We start from the raw sequence: 318 nt of genomic DNA on the forward strand, positions 1-318 counted from the left end.
GCTTCGGCTCCTTCCTGAAATAATTTCAGAGCCTGGAGTTTGGGGGACGGTGCGTCTCTTCACATTTGCTGTTATTGCTGCAGTGCCCCCCGGAACTCAGGGGCTCTGGGTCTGGATTGTGCTGCCTGGTAAGTTCAGCTCCTCTGAGGGTTCCTGTGTCCTAGTGAAGGGGACAGGAGCTGCACGCACTTTCCTAGTCAGTGCCTCACCTTGCTTTTCCAATGGGATGCTGTTAATATTTTCACTGGGGAAGCGAAAATACCCTCTGCACAAAGCCAGTAGCTCTTGCTTTGACCTGCCTACCATTTACCCCACGAG

The sequence above is a fragment of the Geospiza fortis genome, unplaced genomic scaffold, assembly GCF_000277835.1.
Source record: "Geospiza fortis unplaced genomic scaffold, GeoFor_1.0 scaffold173, whole genome shotgun sequence".
Classification (NCBI taxonomy): Eukaryota; Metazoa; Chordata; class Aves; order Passeriformes; family Thraupidae; genus Geospiza; species Geospiza fortis.